General features: G+C 39.5%; 1 long non-coding RNA gene across 1 annotated transcript in view; it reads right to left on the bottom strand.

The window, feature by feature from the left end:
• LOC143272769 (uncharacterized) overlaps window positions 1-23,506 on the bottom strand; it is a 72,238-nt gene that overhangs the window by 21,834 nt on the left and 26,898 nt on the right. The gene's annotated exons all lie outside the window — the stretch shown is intronic.

The following is a 23,506-nucleotide window of genomic DNA, read 5'->3' as shown; positions in this document are numbered from 1 at the left end:
CATGTACAATGCTGCCTATCAACTTCTTCATAAAGTAAATGTGACACATAGGTTTATCTGAGGCACTTTGATATTCTTTTCTACTAGCTTGTAAGCATAAGGCTCATGTTCTAGCCTAAGTGTACCTACAACATTATAACATAGCAACTGTGAGTCAGTCAACTCCTTATAGCATCAACTATGTCTTAGAGCTATGTCCTATGTCCATATTAGACATTTTAGAGAAATCACATAGGCATAGAATTCTGTGGAGCTCTGGCCTGAGGAAGACATTAATTGAAATTAAAGACTCAGAAGAAAATTGATTTCTGACCATAAAATAGATTAAATATACCACTTAATTCATAAAGACAGTGCTTATTTGAGCTGTTGAGGTTAATCAGATTCTATCAAGAGCCATTTATTATAGGCTTAAAGTATGAATAGAGGAGTCACTGTGCAGGCTATTCTGGCATGATAAGGAAAACGTGTGTGCAGGGAAAAGCAGAGTTTCCATGATGTGGTGATACATCAGAATTATCTGTGATTTAAAAACCCCAACTTTCTTTACATCAATTAATTAATTTATGTGTGTGTGCTTGTGTGTCACAGTATGTGTATGGAAATCGTGGGAGTTGGTTCTCTCCTTCTACCATTTGGGTTCTAGTGATCAAACTCAGATAGTCAGGCTTGATGGCAAGCACTCTTACCTGATGAGCCATCATAAATTACCTGCTGAGCTAAAGTAATTTACAATCACATAACATGGTAATTTTGAGGTATTAATTACATTAAAATTGTGTCAGATCTTAAGTGTCTAATTGAGAAGTTTGAACTTCTCTATATAATCACATGACCATTATCCCAAATCTGATTAAAAAGAAATAACTTTAAAAAACATATAATAGCAAAATATCCTAAGGATAGGGTGACACCTTATTAGTGTGTCATAATCTAGAACAATAATGAACATTGAAAGCATTTCACATACATTATTTGATAAATGAAGAATGATTCTTTATTTTAATCCTGTTTTACACTTCTTCAAAATATTAAAGGTGGGAGAGGAAAAATGGGGGGAGGGGTTGAAAGAGTGGAAAGGGAAGGGGAGGGGAGAAACAAGGGATGCTTCTTTCAGGAAAATACGAGAACTCAGGGTTGCGTTAATCTACCCCAGCTAGCCCCCTCCTGCTGTGGGATGTTCTGTATGTCCTGTGGGAGCCCATTCTCAGGTTCTTTGTGGCGTTACCCAGCAGGTCCGTATAGAGGATGATTAGGACCATGGGCCTGAGTGCAGGTGTTTGAGATGGTCTGCACTTGGCTGTGCTGGGGGATGGTCTGTATGTCAAGTTGCTCTGATTGGTTAATAAATAAAACCTGATCGGCCGTGGCTAGGCAGGAAAGATAAGCGGGACTAACAGAGAGGAGATATAAAAGGACAGAAAGGCAGAAGGAGATGCAGCAGCCGCCGCCATGACCAGAGAGGCTGCAGCCCCTGCCATGACTAGAGACACTGCAGCCGCTGCCATGACCAGCAGCATGTGAAGACGCCAGTAAGCTACCAGCCACATGGCAAGGTATAGATGTATGGAAATGGATCAATTTAAGATAAAAGCACAGTTAGCAAGATAAGGACAGTTAGCAGGAAGCCTGCCACGGCCATGCGGTTTGAAAGCAATATAAGTGTCTGTGTTTACTTGGTTGGGTCTGAGCGGCTGTGGGACTGGCGGGTGACAGAGATTTGTCCAGACTGTGGCCGAGGCAGAAAACTCAAGCTACACCCTCCCTCCTTTCATTCCCTTCTGTTGAGGAGCTCTCTTCTGAGAAGTGCAGGGGGTGCTTATATGGCATTTGGTGCACCTTCTTGTGATCCACACAATGTTGATGAAAATTAATCTTATTGCTGTAAATAGTTAATTTTTGCTGCTTAGCAAAATTCTACTGTGTAAATATATACTAATTTAGTTGTCCTTTCTCCTGGACATGTGGTCATTTTCAGTTTGGAGCTGTCTTGCCAAGGCTTTCCAGGATATTTTTGTACAATCTTTCCTGTATCTTTATTTTTAATATACTTTTATTAATTATAAAAACAATAGCTTTCACTGTGGCATTCACACATGTCCATAGTATACATTGTATAAATCTACCTCATCAATCTCTTTTCTCCCTCTCCCTGCACAGGCCTTCCTCTTCCCTTATAGGCCATCTTCTACTTTCATGTCTTTTCCTTCACATATGAGGGATGTGAAATATGAAATAATATATGCAATATTTGTTTTTCTGAGATGGGTTAAATTTGCTTCTTAATACTATGATATCCAGTTCCATCCAGTTCTCAGTAAGTCACATACTTCTGTCAATTTATGGTTCAATAACTACATTTTACACACACACATACTTTATCAGTTCATATATTCACATACACACCTGGACTGGTTCCACCACCTGGCTCTTGTGAGTAGCATTACAAGAAACATGGGTGTGCAAGTTGTATACAAACTAGAAAATGAAATCAACCCAATGTCAATCAACAACAAAAATGGATAAAGGAAATGTGACATATATACACAATGGAATACTACTCAGCTGTTCAAATTACGGGAAATTAGTGACTGTAAGTGCCCAGTCATAAGTGGTACATCTTTTTGTTTGTTTGTTTGTTTGTTTGATTTTTTGAGACAGGGTTTCTCTGTGTAGCTTTGCACCTTTCCTGGATCTCGCACTGTAGACCAGGCTAGCCTCAAACTCATAAAGATCTGCCTGGCTCTGCCTCCTAAGTGCTGGGATTAAAGGCATGTGTCACCACCACCCGGCAAATGGTACATCTTTATCAAAACCTCCCACCAAGTTCAGGGAACACTGTAGAAGAAGAGGCAGAAGGAACTGAAGAAATGGAGGATGGAGAAGAGAGCTGTGAAATACTGTCTTCTGGACATGATGTGATAATTGCACTCATGAATTCATAGCAGCTATAGTTACTTGCACAAACCCTATACTAGATCAAGTAACCCAAATTTCCAGTACAGATGGGGTGGGGACTTTACTGAGGAGCTATTGGAAATTGATAGCTGTCAGAAGAGGGAGACCCATTCTTCTCCGAGGGTATGGCCACTGGTAGGTTGCCCATGCTCCAGTGCATAACTCCATAATTCCACAACCATTCACATATGGGCAGCACTACTTTGACTTAGTGGATTATTAAAAGAATAAGAGGATATAACGTTAGGAGGTAAACATTACAGGAAGGTCCAGAGAAGGTTGGAGGGAGGAAATGGGAGGTAGATATAACCATATTTCACTGTATACTCTATAAAACTGAGTATTTTTTGCATGTGTGTTCACCAGGGTTAATGATTGATGTCTTTTGTGATTTTTCCCTTATCTGATATTTTTTATTAAATTTAAATCTGTATGATTCTCATTTTATAGAATGAGTTTTGAAACATTCCATCCCTTTCTATTTTATGGTATAGCTTCAAAAGCATTGGAGTTAATTCTTCTTTAAAGGTCTGGAAAAATTCCCCAGTGGATTCTTCTAGTCCTCAGATTTTCTGTGTTGGGCAACTTTGTATACTGTGTCAATCCCATTCTTGTTTAGGATTTTTAAAATATTCTCTTTGTTCATTTTGGTAAGCCATAGTATATAGAAGTTCATATATTTCTTCTTTTCCAATTTGTTGGAGAATAAGTTTTCAAAACAATCTTTTACAGTCCCTTGGAATTCAGTAATAAGCCTTCTTATGTCCATCTTTCATGTGTAAGTCTATTAATTTAGATTTTTCTCTCTTTTGACTAGTCTTGCTAAATAGTCACCACTCTTTTTTAATAATTTTAAAGAATCAATTCTGTGTTTCATTTACCCTTTGTGTGGTTCTTTTAGAATCAATTTCATTAACTGCAGTTCTGACATTTATTATTTTTTATTGGTTTTGTTTTTATAAGACTGAGTTACATTGACTTGGTATCTGTGAGTTTCTTGTGTGGTCATTTGTAATTACAGTATTTTCTCTTAGAACTGCCTTTGATATATCCCATAGATTCTGATACATTGTACATCCACTTTCTTTAGGATTTTCCCTTGATTTCTTCAGTAGATCTTTGACTATTCAAAAAGGTATATTGTGGTGATATTTTATTTGTGCTCTAATAAATAAAGCTTGCATGGAGATCAGAGGGAAAAGCCAGCCACTGTGTTAAACATAGAAGTTGGTCAGTGGTATCACATGCCTTTAGTCCTAGCATTTGGGAGGCAGAGAATCATCCGAATCTCTGTGAGTTCAAGGCTACACTGGGAACAGAGCCAGGCATGGTGGTACACATTTTTTTTTATTCCCAGCACTAATTAACCATAAAGGTCTGGAGGTCTGTACAGACAGACAGGACATGACAGAGCTGGGCGGAAAGAGGAAGTGATGTAGCTGGGTGGACAGAGGAAATAAGATGGCAGGGACAGAAAGGATATAGGCATGCATATAATTTCCACAGGTTTGTGGGCTTTCTCTTCTTATTTTTAAAAAGTTTTAAATTTATTTGTTTTATTTTATTTGCCTACATGTATGTATGTGCACCATGAGTGTGCCTGATACATGGGGAGTCCAGAAGATTGTGGCATATCCCCTGGAGCTGTAATTATAAACAGTTATGAGCCACGATGTGGATATTAGAAGTCTTCTGTAAGAAGAGCAAGTGCCCTTAGCCACTGAGCCATCTCACCATCCCTTAGGTTTCTCTTTTTGGTGATTTCTAGTTTCCCTCCATTATGATCTCAAAAGTTATAAGAAAGTTGTTGCTGGAGGGCTTCTCTCCAGGTTCCCCAAGCCCCGCAGTCCCACAATCCACTTATAAAATAATCACTCAGACGTTTATATCACTTATAAACTGTATGGCAGTGGCAGGCTTCTTGCTAACTGTTCTTATATCTTAAATTAACCCATTTTTATAAATCTATACCTTGCCACATGGCTGGTGGCTTCCCGGCATCTTCACATGCTGCTTGTCCTGGCGGTGGCTGCAGTGTCTCTCCCCTTCTTCCTGTTTTCCCAATTCTCCTCTCTCTTTGTCCCGCCTATACTTCCTGCCTGGTCACTGGCCATCAGTGTTTTATTTATATAGAGTGATATCCACAGCAGAAAGTATTTCAATGTCTTGTGTTTGCTAATTCTTCATTTGTAGCCTAAAATATGATATAGTTTGGAGAAAGTTCCATGAGCTATCAAAAAGATGTCTACTTGTGATAGGTATACTATTTTGTAGGTGTCTGCTATGATTTGCTCTACTGTGCAGTAGTTTAATGACGAAGCTTACCTGTTGATTTTTCTTTAGTTTGCATGATCTGTGTTTTGATGACAGCGAAGAACTGACTTCACTCACTGTTATTGTATTGGGGCCTAGCTATCCTTGTTGTTCAGTCATGCTTTAGGAAGTTGAGGGGCTGTTAATGCACCCATGTTTACAATTGTTTGTAATATTGATATGTTGTTCACTTCCCTGGTATGTGTTGAGTTTCTCTCTCCTTTGACCATTTTTGACTTGAAGTCTGCTTTGTCAGATATATGGACACCTACTTTTGCTTGATTCCAGATTCCGTTTGCTTGGGACATCAGTTTATGTGCTTTAAATGTTTCAGTATGTCTTTGTTTCTTTGAGCAGAAATTGGTTGGATACTTTTTTTTTATCCAATTTGCCAGTATGTGTCATTTAATTGGCATCTTAAGACTGTTTACATCTAGAATTATAATGGAAAGAAATGAACTAATGACTGTCATTTTTCTGTTTTTCTGTGTCTGGTTCTTTCCCAGTTCTCATTGGCTTTTCTGGTGCTGTCATGGGGTTTCTTGTTTCCTGTGCTCTCATGGTTATTTTGCCTTAATTTCCTGTGTGTAGTACCTGCTCTGAGTACCTCCTGTAATCCTGGCCTAGTAGTTATGGATTCCTTTAACTTACATTTTAGCTTGGAAAGTATTTTTTCTTTGAGTTCTTTAAAACAAAGGTGACTTTTCTGGATATGGTGATCTAGTTTGGCAGTTATTTTCTTTCAGGACATGAAATATTATATTATACATTCTCCTGACTTTAGACTTTCTGTTAAGTAATGTACTTTGCTTTTATACTACTGTAATAAAACACCAACCAAATACAACTTGGAGAGGAAAGGGTTTATGGAGGTTATAGCTTACAATCCAGCATTGAGAGAAGCCACGTCAGGTCAGGAGCTCCAGGCAGGACCTTGGAGGCAGGAACTGAAGCAGAGATCTTGAAAGAATACTGCTTATTGGCTGGCTCTCTATGGCTTACTCAGCCTTCTTAGAAAATTCAGGACCATCTGCCCAAGGGTGGCACTGCCCACAGTGGGCTGAGCCCTCCCACATCAATCATTAGTTAAGAAAATGCTGGCCGGGCGGTGGTGGCCCACGCCTTTAATCCCAGCACTGGGGAGGCAGAGGCAGGTGGATCTCTGTGAGTTCGAGGCCAGCCTGGGCTACCAAGTGAGTTCCAGGAAAGGTGCAAAGCTACACAGAGAAACCCTGTCTCGAAAAACAACAACAACAACAACAAAATGCTTCACAAACTTACCTGCTGGCCAACCCTCAATTGGGGACCCTTTTTCCCAGGTGACTCTAGTTTGTGTCAAGTTAACAAATCTAACCAGCATGAGGAATCTGCTGTTATTCTGTTATTCTTCAAAAATTACAATTTTTCTGTTGTCATTTTCAATTTTGTTTCTCTATTTTTGCTACTGATGTTTTTCTTGTAACAAAAAAAGTTTTGTGTGGGGAGGTTCTTTTCTGGGCATGTCTGTTTGCAGTCCTAAACACCTTCTATACCTGGGTACTCACATGTTTCCCAAGATTTGGGGAATTTCTGCTATTATTTTACTAAGTAGTTTTGCCAGCTCTTTAGCTTGTGACTTGGTGCATTATTATATACGAAAAGTAGATTTGATCTTTTAGTTGTGTTTCAAAATCTCATGGTTCTGTTCATAATTTGTGTTTTTATTGTTACTGAATATTTTAATTCATTACTCTTAAGTCTGGAAATTCTTTTGCTTGGTCTAATCTGTTGATGATTTTGTTTGATTCACTGAGATTTTTATTTCTGAGACTTGTGTTTGGTTCCTTTATCCACGCCATTCTCTCTTTGTTAAACTCATATTTATTGAAGTCATCTTATCTTGTATTGTCTTTTTCAATTTGTTTTTTTTTTTGTTTGTTTGTTCTTGGAATTCATTGATTATTTTTCCAATCACTCTTTTGAATTTTTATCTCAAGTTTAATCTACTTCAATATATTTGGACTCAGCTTCAAGAGAATTTTGAACATTTAGAGGAATCAAGCTGCCTTTCCACATATCTTGTATTCCTTGTTGATATTTATATATCAATTAAAATATATGTCTCTTCCACTTATATGTAAGAGCCTTTTATGGGAAATCTATACATTTACAATGTTTCCTTGGAATAACACATTGTTTTGAAGTGCTGAATGTATTCCCAAATGTATAGTGTAGTATAGCTTCTCTGTTCTTTGATGGTAATTAGAGTATTGTGACACTATGTATACTGTGTCAGCTCCTGAGGGTCCTGGTTTCTCTGTAGGTATCACAAAAACTATTTCAGATAGGGGTACACATGAGGTAAATCCTCCATGATTATTTTTCTACTGTTGTCAGGAATGTAATGTCTAGAAAAGTACTGAGAGCAGCCTATGCTGTAGGCCCTCACAAATGTGGCTTCCACTGTTAGTTGTTAATGTTGTTTGTTTGTTTTGTTGTTGTTTCTCTCTGCAGCACTGTGGGGAGAATGTCCCAGAGACTCTTTACATCTACCTCCTCTGGCCATGTTTTATGTTCACTGTTCGAGTTGAAGTATGCACTGAGGTGTGAGTGAGACAGTGTGTGTAGATCAAGGTGTGTTGATTCTTAGATGGGCTTGGAGTGTAGCTCAGTGGTAGAATTTTTATACAGTATACTGTAGGTGTGTTTAATCCCCATCTGCATGTAGAGAGGATATAAGAGTTAATCTTCTCTGTCAACTTGACTGGATTAGGAATCACCTAGGAGACATACTTTTAGATATGTCAGTAAAGATGTTTTCAGAAGAATAGAGGGCTCAGGATGGAAAACTCAGTCTGAATATGGATGATACTATCCTATGGGTTAGAGTCCAGAACTGAAGAAAAACGGCCAATAAAGGAAACCAACTGAGTGCTGGTATTCATTTCTCTTTGCTTCCTAAAGGTAGTAACAGTGTGACCAGATACTTCACACTTCACCCACCATCCCTTCCCAGTCATGGTGGACCTTGTCCTTTGAGTGAGCCATAGTATACCTCTCTTCCATTACATTTTTTTCTTCTAATTAATTGCAACAATGAGAGGATCAACAAATATGAAAGGACACCAAGTAACAAGGAACCAGACACAGAAATGAAGTAAAAGCTGAGTAGCAGTTAGGATGTCCACAAGGCTCAAATCATCAACAATAGGAATGATGGAGACTGCAGTAGCACAAATAAAATGTTCCAGAAGTTGATAAGAAAAGATAAAGAAAATTAAGAGGAAATAGAGAAATATAAAAAGTTAGAATATTCAGACAAGATAGGTCTGTTGGCGATGGTACGGCTACAGACAAGTTAGAGCTTTCAAAACACAATGAGGGCAAAAGCAGAAGATAGCTAGAATGAGAATGCTCTAATTGAGAGAAATGAAGGGAAGAAAGCAGGAAAGGGGGAAGGGAGAGAGAGAAAGAAAGTAGGTAGAGGGTTTGGAGGGAGCGAGCCAGAACTAACCTAGAAGCTTCCTCCCTAAGTACTGGTTTTCATAGTATCAAAAGGTACTATATGCACACTGCCAAGGGAGAGTAGCAATTGGTACTCCTACCCATCTGTAAAGCCTATGAACTACATCAATAACTGTACTGGCAAGGTTTCCCCAATGGTGCAATAGTGGCACTTTTATCTTTAGGGTAATGAACAGATGTTTGATTTAATTTAAGGCTCTCTCAGTGGGAGGGAATTTATATCTGGCACTGTCAGCTTGGCCAACTACCCACAGCTGGAGGGGTCATAGACCCTAGAGGAGAACTTACTGCTGCCATTTTCCTAAGCTAATGTGATTTCTAAATATTATCCTTATAGCCGCAGATGACTGGAACATTTACCCCTCACCAAGGAAGCTTCTTTTTTGCAGAAGTTAGAGACTATTACATCCACAGTTGGGCAAAATGCAGAGCGTGAATGATTGTGGGATGCCCAACTCCAGTTGATGCATTCTCAGTGCATCCCCTACAACTAAGGATCAGGGAACATAACAGAAGAGAGGACAGAAAGCTTGTAAGAGCAAGAGGACCAGGATGGCTACATCTTCTGTTCCTTAGATGTACCACAAAAAATGCACCCCACAAACTCTCAAAAATATGGTTAACTTAACAAAACTAGTTGATATGCTAACTAACATGAATGGGGAATATTTCACAAACTCTTGCCCTTACATGAAGAGCTGCATGTGGCTAAGAACTTCTAAGAGAAAAGGAATTGTTGTTATTTGTTTTAACTCTTTTGGGGGGCTCCATACATCACACACAGAGGCTTATTCTTAATTATGAATGGCTGGCCTTAGCTTGACTTGTTTCTTGTCTGCTTTCCTTAACTTAAATTATCCCACCTATCTTTTGCCTCTGGGATTTTCCCATTTTCTTACTTCTGTAAATCTTATTCTTACTACATGGTTTGCTGGGTGGCTGGCCCCTGGAGTCCTCCTCCTTTTCTGGCTACATCTTCTCTCCTTTCCCAGATTTCTCCTTCTATATATTCTCTCTGCCTGCCAGATTCGTCTATCCTTTCTCCTGCCTTGCCATTGACCATTCAGTTCTTTATTAGACCATCAGGTGTTTTAGACAGGCACAGTAACACAGCTTCACAGAGTTAAGCAAATTCAACACAAACAAAAGTAACATACCTTAAAATAATATTCTACAACAGAGAATCAGTTTCCCCTAGGGATGAGCTCCCACATAGGTTGTCCAACCCCAAGAGGTCAGCCTTGGACACATGTACATATGAGAAATTTTAAATGGACTCTGTGTGTGTGTGTGTGTGTGTGTGTGTGTGTGTGTGTGTGTTTGTGTGTGTGAATAATAATTACAGAAGACTGAGAGGGGAACACAAGAAGAACTAAAGTTTGAAGGGCTGAAGTAGAAGTAGATATAGTTCTCACATATGAAGTTCTCAAAGAATAATTAAATAAAATTAAAAGAAAAATAATTTGACTATTAAATGGAAAGTACAAAATCCCCATAGGACTAAACTAGGCCCACTGGATATGAGAGACAGTTGTTTAGCTCGAACTGTTTGGGGGCCACCCAGGCAGGGGGATTGGGATCTGTCCCTGGTGTATGGGTGGGCTTCTTGGAACCCAGTGTCTAGGGTGTGACACCTTACACAGCCTTGGTGCAGGGGGGAGGGACTTGGACCTGCCTCAGCTGAGTGTGTCAGGCTCTGCTGACTCCCCATGGGAGACCTTGATTTGGAAAATGTGGGGATAGGGGGTGGTCTGGGGGGCAAGCCTGGGGGAAGGGGAAGGGGGGGAATTTATGGTTGGTATGTAAAATGAATAGAAAAATTCTTAATAAAAAATGAGGGAGATTGATTCCCAATTTTCTAAGAAATTGCCATATTGATTTCCAAAGTGGTTGTACAAGTTTGCATTCCCACCAACAGTGTAGGAGTGTTCCCCTTGCTCCACATCCTCTCCAGCATAAGCTGTCCTCAGTATTTTTGATCTTAGCCATTCTGTCGGGTGTAAGATGATATCTCAGTGTTGTTTTGATTTGCATTTCCCTGATGATTAAGGATGTTGAGCAATTCCTTAAATGTCTTTCAGACATTTGAGCTTCTTCTGTTGAGAATTCTCTATTTAGATCTATAGCCCATTTTTTAATTGGACTGTTGGGCATTTTGATGTCTAATTCCTTCAGTTCTTTATATATTCTGGATGTCAGCCCTCTGTCAGATGGGGGTTGGTGAAGATCTTTTCCCATTCTGTAGGCTGTCGTTTTGTCTTGTTGACCGTGTCCTTTGCCCTACAAAAGCTTCTCAGTTTCCAGAGGTCTCATTTATTAATTGTTTCTCTCAGTGTCTGTGCTACTGGTGTTATATTTAGGAAGTGATCTCCGGTGTCAATGCGTTCATGACTACTTCCTATTTTCTCTTCTATCAGGTTCAGAATAACTGGATTTATGTTGAGGTTTTTGATCCACTTGGACAGGGCCACATTGTACCATAGATAAATGATGGTGTCTACTATGTGACTCTGCACGTAGTTTTGTGCACGGTGACAGATATGGATCTATTTGAAGTCTTCTACATGTTGACATCCAGTTATGCCAACACCATTTGTTGAAGATGCTTTCTTTTTTCCATTGTACAGTTTTGGCTTCTTTGTCAAAAATCATATGTTCATAGATGTGTGGATTAACGTCAGGGTCTTCAGTTCAGGACTAGGACCTGTCCTTAGTGCATGAGCTGGCTTTTTGGAACCTAGGGCCTATGCTGAGACATTTTGCTCAGCCTTGGGGTAGGGAGGAGGGGACTGGACCTGCCTCAACTGAATCTACCAGGCTGAGCTGAATCCCCAGGGGAGACCTTGCTTTGGAGGAGGTGAGAAATGGGGGTGGGGTGGGGGGAGGGAAAGGCTGAGGGGTGGGAGGAGGGAGGACAGGAGAATCTGTGGTTGATACATAAAATTAAATTAATTATAAAATAAAATAATAATTTAAAAAATGAAAGAAAAATCCTCCAAAGAAAAGAAAAAAAATGACAGAAATAATTACATACACCAGTCAGTAAAATAAGAAAAAAAAACTTATATAAAAATATTCTAAAGAAAATATTGTCTCTACTGGGGTAATATTACTGGCAAGATGATATAACACTCGTCACCCCAATGTCCTCCCTCATCTCTGTGTGTGTGTGTGTGTGTGTGTGTGTGTGTGTGTGTGTGTGTGTGTATTACTGGTCTGTCCATTAGTTGCAGTGGTTTGGGACCTGAATTGGTTGTAATGCTTTATTATTCACTCACCAGTACAAGGTAGAATGGAATCAATGTTCCCCAAGCTGAAGTTTATTTCTTAAATTTGTGTAACACCAGGGCTGGACTTGGCACTCAGTTCTGATCTGGGTCTCAGACCTCCTTGGACAGATGATGTGGACAGGGAGGGAGGAAAACAGACTTCACTACGTAGGGAGAGGGGTGGGCCCACAATTTTCACTATCCACAACAATGGCGTCCAAGGCTGATCCCAGCATGCTATTGCAATTGCCCAGTTCTTTTCAGGCTCTTGACACTCTCTAGCTGGCCATCCAAGCAGCCAGTATTAAGAGAAAGCAAACTGTGTTTCTCACCCAACTCTGCATAATTTTCAATGAACTTAGTTTGCTCAGGTTCTGACAGGGCCACATTGTACCATAGATAAATGATGGTGTCTACTACGTGACTCTGCTTACTGTGCATTCCAGAAAAAAGGAAAACGTAGAGACTTAATGCTACCCAAAAAGTGAGCTTGGATATGATGGTTTGGATCTCAAGATGGCTTCCTGTTACAACCCCACACTTTTAGGTTGTGAAGCAGAGTGTCAGCCTGCATTGATTAGCTCAGATCCACTAAGCTCAGACTCCCCTCTCTGCTCCACATGTATTTTCGGGTCAGTTTTGTACCCCCCTTTTTTCTCTTTCCCTTTCTACTCCTCTCCCCTGACACATCATGGAGTTGCCATAGGCTTGGCACTGATGACCCTTCTCCTACCCTCTGGTGTGACAACAGGTCTCGAGTATCTCATTCTGTGTCCCACATTGAACTTTAGGACCTTCCATCAGTCATCTTTCTCACTGAGAGGCTGTTTTCCTGGCTGCTTTACTTCTGGGTTGCAGAAAAGCTACAAAGCATGGCTAGTTTCTAATCTGCTATCTTGCCTCCTCGTTTGTGTCCCTGAACATATTTCTTCATTCCTTTAGGGTAAATATTTGAGTGAAATTGCTATATTATAGGGTAAATATATGTTGTTTAATTTTACATGAAGCTGCCAACCATTGATTGCATTTAATACCTCAAGCAAAAATGTGTTTCCCAAGTAGTCTTTTAAAATTAGAAATGTCTACTTTGTGCTCCCACTCAAAAACACTGTCTGAAATACTCTGAGCATTTGTGAGTGGAAGTTTCTCTACTTGTGATCTGATAGGCAAGTGTTGGATTAGAAATTTTAAGAAAAGATATTGGTACTAACATTAAGTTATTTATGTTTATTTCATGAATATTTGTATGACTGTAGTTTTTCACACCACCAAATGTTTTCTTGTTTATGAATTCACCAGCCCTTGAGATATAATTCACATACTATAAATGCCATCTTTTGAAGTCTTCAATACAGAGATTAACAGCATGTTCCTAAAGTTGTGTGACATTGGCCCAGTATCTCATTCCAGAATATTTTTGTTGTAGGTTACATCCTGAATGTGCCCTAAAGGCTCATGTGTTGAGGGCTTGGTCCCAAGCCTGTGTGCTATTGTGATGAGGTAGGAACTTGAGGAAGTAGGGATGTGTGGAAGGAATTACTTTGAGAAATGACTTTCAAGGGGACTTGGGGACTCTGGCTCCTTCAGTACCACTCTCCCCCTTCCTAGTTGCAACCGGTTGTGCCATTTCCTCTGCTTGCACTTCCATCTTGAGGAACTGCCTCTTCATAGACACAAAGACACCAGCCAATCAACCCCAGAAACCCCCAAGTTCATGAGTCAACCCTTTTCTTTTGCAAGTGTTCCCAGGTGTCTCCTTACAGTGAAGACGTGCTGACTGTTAGGGTTTCAGTGTGAAACAGAGCCACAGGCTTGTGTGTCTGAATAGTGACCAGCTAGTGGTGATGATTTGGGGCACATGTGGGACCTTTAGAAACAAGGCCGTAGGTGGAGAAAGTAGATTACTCAGGGCATGCTTCTAGGCAGTGTCTATTTTCTGATTCATTGAAATGTGTGTGAACCTCTGATGCTCTAACCACAAGCCACTCCTACCATCAGGTCTTCCCTGTGGTGCAGACTATATCCTCTCAGACCGTGAGTCCAAATGAGTCCTTCCTTTCCATTGTTTCTGTCAGGTATTTAATCCCAAATGATGAGAAGGATTACATGGAAACCAATGTTAAGAAGTGGGGCCATGACTGTGATAGACCTGATGGTGTTGTTCATAGGTCTTCAGAACTGCTTTATGAGAGGAATAAGAGGAGTTTGGATCTGAGAGCTAGAGAAGTCCTAGAATGCTATGAGGAGAGCTTGGTAGCCTGGTTCTGGTGGAATCATGGAGCCCAGAATGAAAAAAAAAAAAAGTGTGAGCACTAATGTCTGGCTCATGACTCTTCAGGGATGACATTTTATTGGGAATTAGCTCCAGGCCAGCAAGGCTATGCTCCCACAAATAATCTGGCCTCACTGGGTCATGCGCTTTTGGTACCTTTTATAGAACTGTCAGAACTTCTTTCACGGCAGTGCTACCATTTTGTGTTATCCCAAGCTAACAGGAGAGTTCCAGTCTCGCTACATCTTTAACAGTATGTACAATTTCTTCCTTTAAGCCATCAGAATGTGTACAAAGTGCTAGCATATCAGATTTTGACTTGCATTTCTCTGATGATTAATACTATCCAGCATCTTTTCCTGGACTTATTTATCATTTACCTACAAGTCTGTTCAAATCCTTTGCCTCGTTTATAACATTGGTTTGTTTCTCTTTTGTCACTGGACTGAGTGAGTTCCTTAGTTGAAGCACAAACCTCTTTCAGATGTGTGCTTAAAATTTTTTTCTTCCGCCGGGCGGTGGTGGCGCATGCCTTTAATCCCAGCACTCAGGAGGCAGAGCCAGGTGGATCTCTGTGAGTTCGAGGCTAGCCTGGGCTACCAAGTGAGCTCCAGGAAAGGCGCAAAGCTACGCAGAGAAACCCTGTCTCAAAAAACCAAAAAAGAAAAAAAAATTTTTTCTTCCATCTTGTGGATTGTCTTCTTCCCTTCTCATTTTCTTTATCATCATCATTATTATTTATTATGAGATAGGGTCTTGCTAAGGTTGAGGGAAATCACTATGTAACCTGAGCAAACCTTGAACTCACTATCCTCTTGTCTCATCTTCCCCAGTGCTGAGATTTTAGGTTTGCGCTACTATGCCTTCTAGTTTTCTTAATAGAAATTTTTTGAAGTATAAAGTTTTTTAATTTTAGTGAAGCCAAATTTGTGTATGTATGTATATATATATATATATATGTGTGTGTGTGTGTGTGTGTGTGTGTGTGTGTATTATTTGTTGTTGAAGCTTGTTTTAGTCATACCTGCGATGATTAGTTTTAATGTCAACTTGTAACAAATTAGAATCACCTGAGCAGACTGACTTACATAAGCGTTTGTTGTGATTGCTTTAATTGGTGTGGAAAGACCCACCCCAAATGTGGCTGTCACCTTCTGGTAGCAGCCCAACAAAATAGGCATGACAGAAAGAAGGGCATCTTACTGTTTTTAGCCAAGTCTCTCTTGATCTATTTACCAATAAAGACTCAGGAGTCAGTTGTTGGGATGAAAACCTGTAGCTCAGAGAGGCTGAGAAGCAACCAGCTGACCTTCCTTTTGGCGGGAGTCCCAACAAGAGAGCATATCTCTAGCCATCCTAAATCAAAAAGACCTTAAAAATCCAAGTCCCTCCCTATTCCTTCCTGTGCATCTCTCTGTCATCTTCCTGTCTTCTCCCCCTCTCTATGGCTAATTCCTGTCAGCTAGTTGCTGGCCCCGCCCCCTGATTTGAGGTTGATTTTATTAACACAGTTTGGGGTTTTCATAGTTTGATCAAATACCCCTCAATGGCACCTCTTCCTCTCAGCCTTTCCTCTTGCTGCTGAGGTGTTTATCCCGTTGTTACTGGGGCTGACATTAGAGTCAATATTTTAGATTTATATCACGTGGCTCTCCAGGAATCCTCAAGGGTTTTGGTACCAGATTGGGACTACTGAGGGACCTAGCTTGCATATGCACCAAGGGACCAGCCTTGTGATCTAAGCAGCTACCAGGTCGTCAGTCTCTCTATTGTAACATGGGCGTTGTGGGACTTTTCTAATGGATAGGGTGCCCAGAGCCAAGGACAGAGCAACTGCTGGGCTCTCAGGCTTTCAGGTGTGAAATGATTATTGTTAACTATTTCAATGTAAGATCACTTAATAACTTACATATATATTTTTCATCCTATCAGTTTGTTACTCTAGAGAACCCTGACTAATGCAATATCTAAGAACACATTGTTTATCTAAAAACACAAGGGATTTATATTTAAGGATATTTCCAGTTTTAGCTCTTCCATTTAGGTCTTGGATACATTTTGAGTTAATTTTTTGATATGATGTATGGTAAGGATCCAGTTTTATTCTTTTCATTGTGGATACGCATTTTTTGAAGATATCACTCTTTATTAAATTTTATTAACATCATTGTCAAAAGAAAACTATGAATGGGCGGCTTAATTTTTGAATCTCGGTTTTATTCTTGTGCTGAGACTACATTCTTGATTATTGTAGCTTCATAGTCAATTCTGAAATTGGGACGTGTAAGCCATCTAATTTTGGTCTTTTATCTTTCTAAGTTCTTTTGATTATTGTTTGATTTGATTATTTTGAGTATTTTATATTTCCACAAGAGTGTTAGTTTGTTAATTATTGTAAAAAACATCCAGCTGTGGTTTTAATAGTGATTACACTGAATCTATTAATCAATTTAGAGAGTATTTCTGTCTGAGCAGTAATAAGACTTCCACACAGTAAACAAAGGATAGCTTTTTACTTATCTAAGTCTGTTTTATTTCATTTCAGTGATGTTTTATAATTTTGAATATACAAACTAGCACATTCTTTATTAAATTTATTCACAAATATTTTTATTATTTGTGCATGCGTGTGTGCGTGCGTGCGTGCGTGCGTGCGTGTGTGTGTGTGTGTGTGTGTGTGTGTGTGTGTGTGTGTGTAGGCTTACCTATGCTTATGTCATAGTATGCATGAATGTGGAGGTCAGAGGACACCCTTTAGGAATCTGTTCCCTCCTTTTACTGTGAGTTCCAGAGATAAAATTCAGTTTTCAGATTTGCATGGAAAATGGTTTCACCTGCTGACTTATCTTGCCAGCTCTATTGTATTATTTTGGTTGCTAATATTAATTGTATTATTTTGGATTATGCATTGCTACTATTTAGAAATACAGTTGTCCTTAGTATATTGATCCTGCATCGTGAAACCTTGCAATCCTGGGTTAATGTTGTGTGATCTTACTTGTCTGCTGTTGATTCTGTTTCCTGGGCTTTTATGAAGAGTCTTTACAGCTATTTTAGCAGGTGGTAGTAGTCTGCAGTTTACAAAGCTATAGTCTTTGTCTGGGTCACAATCAGTGTAACACTAGTGTTATGTAATGTATTCGGGATAATTTTTCCCTTTTTAGTTTTTGGAAGAGGCTTTGGAAGGTTGGTATTAATTATTCTTTAAATGTTAGGTAAAATTCACCAGTGAAGCAATTGTTTTTTAGGGATGTTCTCAGTTCAGTCTGTTTGTTGAGTATGGGTATATATAAATTTTCTACGTATTCCTTTAAATTTTGTTTTTACATATTTTCTAAGATTTGGGGGTTTTATTGTATATGTAAGTCTGTGTCTGTATGGGGCTTTATGCATGTGAGTACAGTGCCTGTGTATACCAGTAGAGGGTGTAAGTTCCTCTTGAGTTAAAGTTACAAGAAGGTGTAAGCTGCCTGATGTCTGTGCCGGGAAACAAACTCAGATCCTCTGCAAGAGCAGTACCTGCTTTCTACTGTGGAGCCATCCTTCCAGCCTGTTTTATGTTTTTAATTAGTGTACAAAATAATGTTTCATTTTAAGATTTTAATGTATGAATATCATTTATGATTATTATACACATTCATACCAACCTACCTGTCATCTGCCATCTATCTACCTATCTATCTATCTATCTATCTATCTATCTATCTATCTATCTATCTATCTATCTATCTAGGTTGTACATCTGAGAGAAGACATGTGATATGTCTTTCTATGTCTGATTTATTTTGCCCAATGTAACAATCTCAAGTTCTTACTAATTATTTTAAATGACATAACTCTGTTCTTTGTGGCTGGGTGGTGGTGGTATACACCTTTAATCCCAGCACTTGGGAGGCAGAGCCAGGTGGATCTCTGTGAGTTCCAGGCCAGCCTGGTCTATAGAGCGAGATCCAGGACAGCTTGTCCCACCAGCTCTTATATGTAGCTAGAGTTTTTCTGTCTTGCCCACAGTCAGGACAAATCTTTGTCACCCGCCAGTCCCACAGCCGCTCAGACCCAACCAAGTAAACACAGAGACTTATATTGCATACAAACTGTATGGCTGTGGCAGGCTTCTTGCTAACTGTTCTTATATCTTAAATTAACCCATTTTTATAAATCTATACCTTGCTACATGGCTGGTGGCTTACCGGCGTCTTTACATGCTGCTTCTCCTGGCTGTGGCTGTAGTTCTCTCCCCCTTCTTCCTGTTTCCCCAATTCTCCTCTCTCCTTGTCCTGCCTATACTTCCTGTCTGGTCACTGGCCATCAGTGTTTTATTTATATAGAATGATATTCACAGCACTTATAACTTAAATCAACCCATTTATATTAATCTACATTTTACCTCATGGCTTTTTACCTCTCTTCTATCTTGTATCTCCTTTTTCCTCTCTGTGTCCTCTGGCATCTCCCTTGCACCTAGATTCATCTCCTCTTCTTTTCTCTCTGCTTGGAAGTCCTGCCTAACATCTTCCTGCCTAGTTTTTGGCCATTCAGCTGTTTATTAAACCAATCACAAGGCACCTTGGCAAAGATACATCTTCACAGTATATAAAAATATTATTCCACAACAGGGATGCCCAGACCAGGTGGCAGTGTGTTGAGTTCTTCACTGTGGATTTATAGCTTTAGTGACTATTTCTGAAGTGAGTCACATGTTCTCTCCCACACAATCATAGTGGATCCTGATTTCCCTGTAGGGTGTCTTACCCTGATTGTCTTGAAAAGCCTCTAAGTTGGGTGTTGTAGGGGAGGGTCAAAACCACAATGGAAGCAATATTATAAGAATTTGGGGTTTTTTGATTACCCAGATCCTTCATTAGTGCATGTATGTGTGTGGCAACTGGGAAAGTTCCCTATGCTGTAGTTTCTGGTACAGAGTGAAGAACCCAACTGTAGCTTCCAGGAAGTTCAGTGGCAAAGGGGTGTTTTCTCAGGGAGCAGCAGTGATTTTATTGGTGTCTTCCTACCTAACTCCTTGCATACCCAGCTTCAAGGTGGGCATTGGTGCCCTCTTTGCTTTCTTTGCTTTTGAAACATGGATTGTCCTGCTCTTTTTCTTGTTCAGAATAACACAGTTTGTCCATTTTGTTGAAAGGTCCAACTTTCACCTGGCCAATATTTTTGTAATGCTTGTGTGTCCTATCTCTTTTATTTCTGTTTCAGTCTTAGGGTGTGTGTGTTTATAAATGTAGTCTTATTTTTCTGTGACAGCTGTTGTAAAATATTAATTTAAGATGTGTTACATTTGTTTATGCTGTGGAACATTTGTTTAATGATGCAAAGATGTGCTGCATTCTTTTATGTTGCATTTGTTTAACTCTGTGAAGCTGTGTTACTTTGCCTGTCTAAAACATCCGATTGGTCTAATAAAGAACTGAACAGCCAATAAGTAAGGCAGGAGAAATGATAGGCAGGCTGGCAGTCAGAGAATAAATAGGAAGAGAAATCTGGGAAAAGTGGATCAAGGAGCGAAAGAAGGAGGAGAGGAGGATTCCAGGGGCCAGCCACCCGACTACACAGCAAGACATGGAGTAAGAAGGACAGAAAAGATATACAGAAGTAGATAAAGGCAAAATCCCAGAGGCAAAAGGTAGATGGGATAATTTAAGTTAAGAAAAGCTTTCTAGAAACAAGCCACACTAAGGCTGGGCACTTATGAGAAATAATAACCCTCTGTGTCTTTATTTGGGAGCTGGGTAGTGCGCACCCAAAAAGTATAAAGTCAAAGAGTAAAAAACAACAACTACAAACAACTGTCTAGCAGCATCCCATACATTTTGAAGTGTTGTGGTTTCATTTTCAGTCACCTTATTTTCTAATTTCCCTTTTGATTCTTCTTTCATTCATGGTTGTTAATTGGTGTGCTTTTCTTTGGTTTTCACATATTTGTAAAATTTCCAAATTCCTTGTTTGTTTTTTTTTGTTGTTGTTGTTGTTGCTGTTGTTGTTGTTTCTAATTACAGTCCAGTGTCTCTCTGGTGGCAAATAGTAATAAGACAAGGGAATATTTTGTCCCTCACAAGCAATTGCAACGCTCCTGCCAGTCCCTCCTGCAGTTGGATGGCAGTTCCTCTTGCTGTGGAGAGCACCATGTGTCCCCATTTCACTCATGACTCCCCCAGTGCCAGGAAACATTAAAAACTCATCTACTTGTAATACAGGCACCAGCAAACATCAGCTCATGTCTTTTCCGCAGTTGAGTGCGGAGTAAGTCTGCCTACCACATCAAGAAAAACATCGCTATACCTGCCTACTGGAGATGGGCTGGTGTTTGCCCACCCAGGGGTATTACAAGGATTTTACTTCCGTGGAGGCCAGCTGTGCTCCAGCAAGTGATCAACAGTTCCCAAAGGCAGTGGAGACTGATGAACTTCAGGACACTCCATCCCAGCTGCTCTCTTCTTAGCACTGCTCCTGGGGACTCTCCTCTCCACATCTCTGTACTTGGGGAAGTAGCTGCCACACATGGGCATCGCAGAGTGAAGTGCAAGGCTGGTTTTACCTCACAGCATGTGCCTTTCAGGGCTCCCTAGATCCTGTCATCTGGCAAGTTAGCATGGAAGCCTGTGCAATTAGATGTCAGTTTGTCATCTGGCTAACAGAGGAGTCCTCGGGCTGTAGATTGTTGTCTGTTAGGCAGGGGAATGCTCTCTACTAGCCTTGAGCATTCCTGGGGCTTTGGAGACAGCTGAGGGCCTGCCATGCCTTCACATTGTCTTGGCAGCAAGAACTGGGATCCACTGTGGGCTAGAGGGATGGGCTCTCACGCCTCTTAGGACTGTTTTAAAGTCTATGAATGTGTGTATGTTTATTTTTCTGACAAGAAAATTCATGGTTTTTATTACATTTTTAAATTAATGCTTACTGAGATCCCCCCAGTACTGCTTTAAGTACTTTACATACATTTATGACACTTAATTTTTATAATAACCTACTGAGATACCATTGTTTTGTCAATTTTGCAGATAGGGAATTGAGGGCTAGAGATAATTAAGTAACTTGTTTAGGTTGCATATTGAAGAAATTAGGGGAGTACAAATTGAAATTCGAGTTCATCTATGATTTAGAAAAGGTTCAAATAGCTGGTTTGAATAAAACCATTTGGAAAATAGCACTACTCTCTTCTCTCATCCTTGTAGCTCAAGACCAAGTTCTTCTAAACTCTCTTTTTTCATCCATCTATAGCACATGGTATGGCTGTTATTTCTGTATTTTAAAGGTTTCTTTCATTCTTTTCCACCTTCATTCCCCCCATTATGTCTCTCCCTCTTAGTATTATAATATTTAGTATAGTAATGGGTGTACATAGATTGATGAAATTTGTCCTCTACATAAATATGCACATTACTACTCAGATCATGGTATAGACTAGAGGTCAGCAATGTTCTTCTGTTGAGGAGCTGAGATTTAATGTCTCAGGCATAAAAGCACTCACAGATCATATGCTAATGAAGGGATATGTTTGGTTTCTAATTCAGTGGTGGGTTATATCCACCTTATGGCTAACTTTGCTCAATCTTAATATATAATATTCCTAATACCTTAAAGTAGTCCAGCATACCCTTTCATAATTGAAATCCTTCTCATCAATCCAGAGATAATTACTGTTCTGTTAGTAATCACAATATATTTCTTTTTCTTTTTGTATAACAAAAATATTGTTTTGGGTCTTGTTTCATTCATTTAATATCATCTGTGTAGAATTCATCTACATTCTTTCATGTAGCAACTATTTATATATGTGTATCATTATTGTTTTGAAGACTTCCACTACATGATTATATTATAATTTATGCCTCTGTTCCCTTGTTGATAGGAATTTATATTGGTTTTAGTTAGGGGCTGTTATGAATTATCCTGGAGGGAAATAAAGACCTTCTTTATCTCTTTTTGAGAACAAACAAAACTTTGGAGAAGATGTGTTCCTGGTCACAATGCTAATTAAATTAATACACTGCTCTTGCCCTGCTTCTCATTATGAGAATATATACCCAAGTAGAAGCAAGGTAAAAGTCTGCCTAAATTATAGACACTTTCAAACTTTCCTATACTCCTGTTCAGAAAGGATAAAGATTTTCAGCAATGATGAAGTAATGAACTTGTAGCTGTACTGTTTTTGCTCTGTGGAACATTCATAGCCTTGGCTATGTTGGGGAACCATTCTAAACCTCTGTTCTCATCTATGAAATAGTGAAGGACAATGTACAAGAATTTGTTAACTGAAAAGTATCTTCCACAAATGAAGTAGTAGCATTGTTGTACAATGATACATAAATGATCTATGTCCTTGGGGAGTACCTGGTATAGTAGAAATAAAGACATATTGAGAATCCCTTCCTCCTAGTTCTGGAGAACAGAGTATTTCAATTGTTTTCAGATTTTGGAACATTTGCATATATATAATGAGGTATCTTGGGGATGGAGCCAAAGTCTAAACTTGAACTTCACTTTTTATAAAGTAAACACCTTAAACATGGAGCTTGGAGGCATTTGTTAACTGAATTTTTAATGTGCCTGTGTGCTAACTGACCAGTCGTGTGAGAGTAGAAGTGAAATTTTCCACTTGTGGTCACATATCAGCACCATAATTATTAGATCTGGGGATGTTTCAGTTTTTCAGGTTACCAATCTGGATTGCAAACTATAGTATGTGGTCATGCCATGTGACCAGGGCAAAATGAATACTACAGGGGTTTTATGCCTTGACCAGTCACAGTTTGACGAGAGTGGTCAAATGGCTGAGTCGGATATGCTGCCACAGAAGAACTGGGTGTGGCTTATGAGGAAGAGTGCCATAGATGAATCTGGGGATTTTCACTTGAGCAATGAGACCAGTAAAATTCCATTGAGTTCTTTGGGAAGATGGAAGAGTAGTATTGCCCCTCCCACCCCATTTGAATTGCAAGAATACACAAGATTTCTCTAAGAAGAAAATAAATGGAATTTCAATAAAGAAATGCATCTTGAAGATGTAGAGCTCGAGGACTTTAAGGAGAACTAGTTGATAAAGGTGGGAATGTTTAAAAACAAGACACTAAGCAATGGTATTTCTTGGATTTTGCTGAGGAATGTGTGGTTTTCTTACTTGCATGGGAAGACAGTGGGATGTTTTTGAGTGACAGCACTTGATAGTCAAAGAGGTCCT

This window comes from Peromyscus maniculatus, chromosome 4, assembly GCF_049852395.1.
Source record: "Peromyscus maniculatus bairdii isolate BWxNUB_F1_BW_parent chromosome 4, HU_Pman_BW_mat_3.1, whole genome shotgun sequence".
Lineage (NCBI taxonomy): Eukaryota > Metazoa > Chordata > Mammalia > Rodentia > Cricetidae > Peromyscus > Peromyscus maniculatus.
Note: the sequence above shows the minus strand (reverse complement) of the source record. Positions and strands in the feature narration are given on the sequence as shown.